Below are 9351 nucleotides of genomic sequence, written 5' to 3' on the forward strand. Positions count from 1 at the left end.
AGGAGGCTTTAGATGTGGGTTTAGTAGGGTGCACAAAAGCTAACACTGGTGGCTTATACCTGGAATCCTAGCTACTAAAGCATCTGAGATCTGAGGGTCATAGTTTGAAGTTAGCCTTGACAAGAAAGTTTGTGTGAACCACATAAGCTGCCTCAAGGAAGTTGAGCAGAAAATATCAGGGATAGCACCCAGGCCCTAAATTCAAGTCTCAGACAAAAATATTAAATAAAATAATCATAACTGTTTACACTTTGGTGTCATTTGTTTCCAAAAAATATGAGTTTCTTACTATTCCAGCTTTGAGCAAAAGAGCTAAGAAAGAGTTGGAGGCTCTTGTTCTAATGAATACAAATTTCTTAGAGTATCATCTCTGAGCAAAAGAGGATAAGAAATAGCTAGATACTCTGGCTTCAAGGCCCAGAATCAATACTACACAATGGTAGTAATAATAATAATAACTAAAAGGATGCACAATAATAATACATGCAATTGCTATAATCACAAATTTTCTATTTTTTTTTGGGGGGGGTCCGGTCGTGGGGCCTGAACTCTGGGCCTGGGTGCTGTCCCTCAGCTCTTCAGCTCAAGGCTAGTGCTCTACCACTTGAGCCACAGTGCCACTTCCAGCTTTTTTCTTTTTGCTTATGTGGTGCTGAGGAATCGAACCCAGGGCCTCAGGCATGCAAGGAAAGCGCTCTACCACTGAGCCACCTTCCCAGCCCTATAATCACAGCTTTTCTAGATATTCTAATGATAGATATTATCATTATAGTATACTTGCATTCTTACTCTGTTATCATGATAACACATACTATCATACTATTTTAGCATAAAGTTTTTCAGATTAAGATTTAATTGAGATCCACCTTTGTCACTCAGCAATATTCAGGACAGGGTCTGACAGGTAGCAAGCGTCCAATGAGGAAGGTGTTCTTCAGGAAGAAACATTCATAGGTTTTACTCTTACTCTTCTGGCAGGACAAACAAATAAGATGGAAGATCATCTATCGACACGCTGTCCAATAAATCCAAAAGAGAACAGAATAAAAACTTAGTAATATTTTCTTATTTCTGATCTTTAATTCTTTTTCCCTGGCAGACGGAATCTCAAAAGGCATCCATCTTTCATGCCAACTCATTATAAATTAAATAGAAAAACTAATGGTCAGGAGCTACTGTACACACAGAACAAATTAAATATGAAGGTATTTATTTTCATGTGTTGGCTTTTCTGATTACATTTATTTTCCTTGGATTGATCTAAAACATCTCAGGCAATTGAACCAAGCAGAAAAATACATCTATCTCACACTGCTATCTTCAATGACAGCATCCATCTGAATGTATTTTATTGAAAGTAATTTAGCATTGACTGGTTAAATATACAAACTACCCAACTGAGTCAGAGACATATCCAGACTCCTTAAAATTAGAGACAAAAAAAAGTAATAAATGTTTAGCAATTACTTCACAAATTGGAACTGTCTTAGAAGACAGTTCAAATGTAAAAATGAAATAAATTATCTAAATATACAATGTTTTATTCCAGCCATCACAGTGACAAAAACAGATGTATTTCCTTCTTATCATAACATTGGTAAACAAGCTAATTAATCTTAACAGACAATTTGAGGAAAATTAATTCATCTTAGGCCTCCTTTTGTTCCCTCCAAGGTATACTTTTAAAAGGTTTGTTTGGTTTTTTTTCATTTAATGATCTTTAATTCAAACTAAGTACAGAAAGGGGAAAAAAGGAATCCCAGCTCTACTACAGTTAAAACTTTTATGATCAAACAAAAATTCTGACATTTTTCCTAAAAAGCTTAATGTTTAATTTCTGGTTTTGCCTCTTTCTTATGGACAAGAGTAGTATAGATTATATAATTTAAGAATGTAGCCTCTGAAATTTTCTTAATAGAGATCCAGAAACACAGCAAATCAAAGAAAAGTTGGACAAATGGGATTGCATGAAACTGCAGAGCTTCTGCCTGGCAAAGGACATAGCTAGCAAGATCAATAGAAAGCCCACGGATTGGGAGAAGATCTTCACTAGCTATACAATGGACAAGGATCTCATATCTAAAATATACTTAGAACTCAAAAAACTAAATCCCCCTACAACAAATCCTCAAAAAAACAACTGCCCAATAAATAAGTGGGCTAAAGACTTAAAGAGAAACTTCTTTGAAGAGGAAATAAGAATGGCCAATAGACACATGAAGAAATGCTCAACCTCTCTGGCCATAAAAGAAATACAAATCAAACCAACATTGAGATTCCACCTCACCTCAGTTAGAATGGCTATAATCAAGACCTCTAATAACAAAAATGCTGGAGGGGAAGTGGCCAGAAGGGAGCCATACTGCATTGTTGGTGGGAGTGTAAACTTGTTCAACCACTTTGGAAAGCAAGATGGAGTTTCCTCAAAAGACTCCACATAGAGCTCCCCTATGACCCAGCAATCCCACTTTAGGGCATTTACCCAAATGTTCACAAACAAGACCACACTAAAGCCACCAGAACGACTATGTTTATTGCAGCATTATTTACTATAGCTAAGATATGGAATCAACCCAGATGCCCCTCAGTAGATGAATGGATCAAGAAAATGTGGTACACACACAGACACACACACACACACAATGGAATTCTATGCCTCTACCAGAAAGAATGACATTGCCCCATTTGTTAGGAAATGAAGACTTGGAAAAATTAAATTAAATGAAGTAAGCCAGGCCCAAAGAAACATAGGTCCCATGGTTTCCCTTATTTGTAATAACTAGTATATGTCTGGGACAAGCAGACAAGGTCAGATAAGATGATGTTAAGTGAAATGAACCCCAAGATAGAGATACAAGCGTTTTTTTCTTCCTTGCTATTGTTTCTAATGTATTTATAAGGTACCATGTGATTTTTGTTGCTTTGTATGTCCCTCCCCCACAGTACAACCTCTGTTTCCACTGTATTTAATGTTGGTATAATTTGTGGAGGGGAAAAAAGAAATTGTTTAAATAGGGATACAGGTAGACCCATTGCAACAATGAGATGTATGGAAAACGAACTTTAGGCAAGGGAGGGGAGGGGTGTAGCTGAGGAGGTGGGAGGGAAGGGATGGTAGGGGAAAAATAAAGGAGGAGGCAACAATGCTTTATAAGAAATGTACTCATTACCTTGTTCTTGCAATTGTAACCCCTTTGTACAGTATTTTCACAATAAAAAACTTAATAAGAAAGAAAAAAAGAAAGAAAGAAAGAGAGAGAGAGAGGGAAAGAAAGAAAGAAAGTGGCCTATAGGCCAGGTTCGGGTGACTCACTCCTATAATCCTGGCTCAAGTCTATAATCAATCTGGGGAAGAAACATCCCTGTGAGATTCTCATCTCCACTTACCCAGTCAAAAACCAGAAGTAAAGCTGTGGCACAAAGTGGTAGAGCACTATCCTTGAGCAAAAGAGCTCAGGGACAGCGCTCAGGCCCTGAATTCAAGCCCCACAATCAACAAAAACAACCACCAAAAATGTGGTCTCTGGGGAAGACTGGTGTCTCCTTCCAACTCCCACCCCACCTGCTCTTCTGAACAGAACATGGCCACCATTAGAGGAACGTCACAACTACACCTCTGACATTTTTTCTAAATCCCTGTTTTCTTTTCTTTGCTTTTCTTTTCTTTCTTTTTCTTTTCTTTTCTTTTCGTCGATTGTGGGATTAGAACTCTGGGCTGGGTACTGTCCCTGAGCTCTTCAGCTCAAGATGAGTGTTCTATCACTTGAACCACAGCACCACTTCCTGTTTTCTGGTGGTTAGTTGGAGATAAGAGTCTCACAGATTTTCCTGCCAAGCTTGGCTTTGAACCGTGATCCTCAGCTCTCAGCTTCCTGAGTAGCTAGGATTACAGGCATGAGCCCCTAGTACCTGGCTCCCTGGTTTCTTTCCATATCCCTCATCAGGTGTTTTAGGATACCCATGGCTTTATGTTACAGTTCTCATTTAATTTCATGCTTCATCATCTTTTAATTCAGCATCATGTTTTAAGATTTAACCATATTGCTCTCCCACATCTAATGATTTTTAATATTTTCATTTCCCAGAAAATGTAATATTGACTTATTTTTATTTTTAATTAAATGTATGTTTTTTATTATCTTTAAATTTTTGTACAAAGGAGATTCACTTCAACATGTCAGTACATGAGTATGAGGGAAAGGGTAACATTGTCCAAAAAGAAATATACTCATTACCTGACATGTAACTGTAGCCTCTCTGTATTATATTTTATAATAACAATAAAATTTTATAATAACAATAAACACATATAAATAATAATAATAAATTAAAACAAAAAAATCTGTGTGTGGGCTAGGTGCTGGTGGCTTATGCCTATAATCTTAGCTACTCAAGAGGCTAAGATCTGAGGGCCGAGGTTCAAAGCCAGCCCAGGCAGAAAAGTCCTTGAGACTCTTATCTCTAATTAATCACAGAAAAAGCCAAAAGTGGCACTGTGACTCAAGTGTTACAATCTCTAGCCTTGAGCAAAAGCAGCTCAGTGATAGCACCCAGGCCCAGAACTCAAGCCCCATGACCAACAAAAAGAAGAAGAAGAAGAGGAGGAGGAGGAGGAGGAGGAGGAGGCGGCAGTGGTGGAGGCGGTGGCAGCTCAGGGACAGTGCCCAGGCCCTGAGTTCAAGCCTCAGGACTGGCAAAGATATAAATTTTAAAAACTAAAAAAGATATTCAGACCCAAGGATATTTTCAGTGGCTGTTTGGTGGGAGGGTAGATATCCTGGGGCTTGAACTCAGGGTCTTGAATCTATCCCTGTGCTTTTTTGCTCAAGGCTAGTGCTCTACCACTTTAGCCACAGCTTCACTTCCAGCTTCTTTTAGCAGTTAATTGGAGATAAGATTCTCATGGACTTTCCTGTCCAAGTTGGCTTTGAACCACAATCCTCAGATCTCAGCTTCTTGAGTAGCTAGGATTACAGGTGTGAGCCACCAGCACCCACCTGCTTAATCTTTTTAATTTCTGTTTATAATGTTGATTGTGTATGTGTTCCTAAAATTGAGATACATCAATTTTCATTTGAGCAGTTGTTTTATTTTGTGTTTTGAGAAAAGGTCTCACTCAGTAGCTTAAGCTAGTGACCTGAAACTTACTATGGCCTTGAACTTAAAATCCTCTCACCTCAGCCTCTGGAGTGCTAGAAGTACAGGGCTGGGCCATGGCATCCTGCTTACCCCATACATAACTGCTGGTATGTGCCATCTGTGAAATCAGCATGGCAATTTGTTAATTAAATATTGACTCTTGGAACATTTTTTAGCACTGACAAATTTAGTCACCAACAAATTAATTGCTCTTTTCTTGCCTGTGAGCGCTGGTGACACACAGTCTATTGTTATTGCTCAGAAGAAAAAAAATATGTGGCAAAGGATTTTTTTTATTCACAACATTTGCACATCACATTGGATTCATATGAAAAGTATTTTAATGAGCTTTGAGTTTTTCTGAAGGCATTTTGATTTGCTAGATTTAAACACGCAAGAGAGAGAGAGAGAGAGAGAGAGGTATTAGGATGAAGTTTCACTGTGAGCTCCTGCTCCTCTTCCTTTGCTAGTTCACTCACTGTCTCTCTCCTCAGTCTCCAGAAATTGAATGAAATGAAAATGTCAAAGATCCAGAGGCACAAATTCTTCACTCTTTTGCTCAACTTGGGTCCTTTCTTCCCTCTTTTCTGAACAATTTTAATCCTTTTTTGTGTGTATCTAACAACTTCTTCTTGTCGCAAAATTTCTCACTGGTATCTGGAAGAAATTCCTCCACTCTGATGAATCCTGTTTCCTGCCTTGCTTCCTACCTGTACCTGCTCTATGGTTAGAATACACACACACACACACACACACACACACACACACACACACACACAAACACACACACACACACACACACAATCAAAGCTAATAAGTCCCACTTTAAATCTCTGGCCAGTAATTTCTCACCTAGGTCCTTGGTACTGCTATCACATTTTCCAAGTCATTTCCTTTTTTAGTTCTGTCAGAAGAAGTTTTTAATTCAAGATGAGAGTCTTGCAGATTTGTGTGCCTTAGCTGGCTTCAAATCATCATGCTCAAAACTCCGCCTCCTGAGTTGCTAGGCACGAGTCATCAGTGCCTGGCAAATCTTCCATATCTCCTCTTCCAGCTTCACTTTTTTTTTTTTTTTTTTGCCAGTTCTGGAGCTTGAACTCATGACCTGGACATTGTCCCTGAACTTCTTTTTCTTCAAGACTAGCACTCTACCACTTGAGCCACAGCACCACTTCTAGCTTTTTCTGTTTATGTGGTACTGAGGACTCACACCCAGGGCTTCATGCACGCTAGGCAAGCACTGTACCACTGAGCCACATTCCCAGCCCCCCATCTTCACTCTTGACCAATACTTTTAGTTCCTATTTCTACCAAGAAAATAGAATATTCTAGAAAAAGAACAAATCACAAGTAATAAGAAAATAAAATATATATCAGCCAGCCTACTTTTCCCTATAAGCCTAAATGCTCAAGAGTCAAAGTACAAACTATCTGTACTTTTATCTGGGCATATCCTTCACTGGACACTTATCCCATATTCTTTCTCTGAACAAAAGGTACGTGAAAAAGTGCTCAATATCACAATGTCCAAGCTGTAGAATCAGCTTGAGATGATTGGTACATAGACAGGAGCATGTAGCATATCTACACAATGGATATTATTTAGGAAGAATGAAGAATGAAATTCTATCATTTCAGGAACAATGAGCGAAAGTGGAGATCATTATAACTAAGGAGAAGCCAGACTCTGAAAGACAAACGGTTTTCTGATATATTCACAATCTAGATCAAAGGAATAAGGAAAAGCATGAATAGGAGAATGCTTTAGAGAAGTAACAAAAAGGAGTATAAATGGCAAAAGGAAAGGGAATGTGGTGGTGGTGCGTGTATGGATGAAAACAGAGTATAAAACACATTAAAAATCCAGGCAGCAATGACTCACATGTGTAATCCTAGTACTCAGAAGGCTGAGAGCTGGGGATCATGGTTCCAAGCAAGCCCAGGCAAGAAAGTTCATGAAACTCTTATCTCTACTTAACTAGCCAAAAAAAAAAAAATAAAAACAAAAACAAAAGTCCATTAATGGAGCGATGGCCCAAGTGGTAGAGTGCTAGACTTTACAGCACCTAAAAACAATGGGTATGGGGGCGGGGAGGAGGGTTCGGATGTAGCTCAGTGGTAAAGCACTTGCCTTGCAAGTGGAACATACCTGGTCCATTCCCCAACACCAAAAAGGAAAAAGAAAGGAAGGAAGGAAGGAAGGAAGGAAGGAAGGAAGGAAGGAAGGAAGGAAGGAAGGAAGGAAGGAAGGAAGGAAGGAAGGAAGAAAGAAAGAAAGAAAGAAAGAAAGAATGTCAAAATCAGCATTACAATGTCGGTGGGGGGGGGTGGGGGGGTATGATTGGGTGGGAGGGGGGGGGGGGAGGCTGGGAAGGGAGGTGAAGGGTAAACAAAGGAGGAGGCTGCAATGCTTGGTAAGAAATGTATGCATTATCCTGCCCATGTAATTGTAACCCCTCTGTACAGTATGTTCTCAAATAAAATTAAATTAAAAAAAAAAAAAAGAAAGAAAGAAAGAAAGGAAGGAAGGAAGGAAGGAAGGAAGAAAGAAAGAGGGCTGGGAAGGTGGCTCAGTGGTAGAGTGCTTGCCTTGCATGCATGAGGCCCTGGGTTTGATTCCTCAGCACCACATAAGCAAAAAGAAAAAAGCCAGAAGTGGCGCTGTGGCTCAAGTGGTAGAGCACTAGCCTTGAGCTGAAGAGCTGAGGGACAGCGCCCAGGCCCAGAGTTCAGGCCCCACGACCGGACCCAAAAAATAGAAATAAAAAGAAAGGAAGGAAGAAAGGAAGGAAGGAAGGGAGAGAGAGAGAGGAAGGAAGGAAGGAAGGAAGGAAATAAGGAAGAAAAGAAGGAAGGAAAGGGGGAGGAAGGGGGAGAAGGGGGGGAGGAAGGGGGAGAAGGGAGGGAAGGAGGGAGAGAGAGAGAGAAAGAAAGGAAAGAAAGAAAGAGGGGGAGGGAGAGAAGGAGGGAGAGAGAGAAAGAGAGAAAGAAAGAGCTACATTAAAGCTCTTAATGTTTATCTTGTTCTTTTTGTAAATCCCTCAGCAATGTTATTATTTTTTAAAAATAATTCTGAAATGAAAAGAAAAAGGGAGAATAAGAAGTAAAAGGGGGTGAATTTGATCAAAGTGCATTATGTTCGTATGTGGAAATAGCACAGTAGGAAACCCCTTAGTGCAACTGACATATGCTAGAATAAGAATGTCTATTATTTAAAAAAAGTAATAAGAATAACAAATGCTTGTGATAATATGTAAAAAGAAAAAATATATATGCTGCTGGTGGGAATGTGAATTTTAACAAGCATTCCTTCTACATAGGAGAGAAAACACATGGCAGATTTCCGTCTCCCATACACACAGCTCAGCCTCAGGGTCATCTCTAGATACTCATTCCTCCGGTTGTGGGTATTTGTGTATAAAGAAGATAAACTAGTCTTGAGCAAAAAGAAATTCCCTCCAGAGATCTATAGCTTAATAAATAAGAGTAGTAGCAACAGGAAAAAATCTATTTCACAGATTAGAATCAAGAAGGAAGGAGAAATTTGTGCTAAGGGAAAGAGGAACAGGAGACTGGCTGCTAACAAGATAAACTATAGAAACGCAGTCACTAGCGTATGAGCTGTTCCCCGAGGCACAGTAACTCAAAACTGATGCTCACGTAGGAAGAACCAGGCATCTGCAGATGCATCCTTTTAGAATAGTAAGAAAACAGCATTATTAAAAGCTTGTGCTTATTGAACATTTGCTAGGCTCCAGGTTCTCATACCACCTTTCTTGCATACTGATTCATTCAGTTCTCAACATAACCATATCCAGCAGGCACAATCATCATCTCTGATAATGTGCCCAAATCATGGCGCAGGAAGGAAACTGTCAGGAGTGAGAATTCCAAGCAAGAGAGGGAAGGGCCGTGACTCAAGCTGTGGAGCTTCTGCCTGGCAAGCGAAAGGCCCTAAGGTCAATCCCCATTACTACCAAACAACATCAACCTAAGAGAGAACTCAGAGAGAAGTGGGTGTTGGGAGGTAGGAAGGCCAGACCATACAAAGTGTTATAGGACAAGATAATAAGGTGTTTTTTTTATTGGTTTTTGCTGGGTATGGTAACATGTGTCTGGAACCACAGCATTTGGGAGGCTGAAAGAAGAGGACTGTGAGTTTGAGGCCAGCCTGGGCTACATTGTGAGACTGACTCAAAGTGAATGAACAGC

Source organism: Dipodomys spectabilis, unplaced genomic scaffold (assembly GCF_019054845.1).
Source record: "Dipodomys spectabilis isolate Male_0828 unplaced genomic scaffold, ASM1905484v1 ptg000032l, whole genome shotgun sequence".
NCBI classification, from domain to species: Eukaryota; Metazoa; Chordata; class Mammalia; order Rodentia; family Heteromyidae; genus Dipodomys; species Dipodomys spectabilis.